This window comes from Myotis brandtii, unplaced genomic scaffold, assembly GCF_000412655.1.
Source record: "Myotis brandtii unplaced genomic scaffold, ASM41265v1 scaffold975, whole genome shotgun sequence".
NCBI lineage: Eukaryota > Metazoa > Chordata > Mammalia > Chiroptera > Vespertilionidae > Myotis > Myotis brandtii.
The window spans coordinates 960,918-961,253 of NW_005372049.1; positions in this window are offsets into that span (position 1 = coordinate 960,918).

Here is a 336-nt window from a genome sequence, read left to right on the forward strand (position 1 = left end):
GTGTGAGTGTGTGAGTGTGTGTGTGTGTGTGTGTGTGTGTGTGAGTGAGGCAGGTGATGGTTGTAAGGAGAGGGCAGTGGGCAGGTGGAGACACCTCTCCTCACCCCCTGGCCCCCCTGAGGCCGGGTCCCTGGCTCCCCCACAGCCGCCAGGGAACCAGAGCTGCAGGGAGGGGGAGGGACACCAGCCCCGCCCGCCTGGGACAGAGGACTCGGAAGATAGGGCAGCTCCGGTGTCTCTGACGACAACACCCCAAGGGGGGACTGTCCCTTTACCCACCTTGCTCCTCTCAGAGCCGAGATGTGGGAAGCGGCACCTGGAGACCTGGCCTTCCTC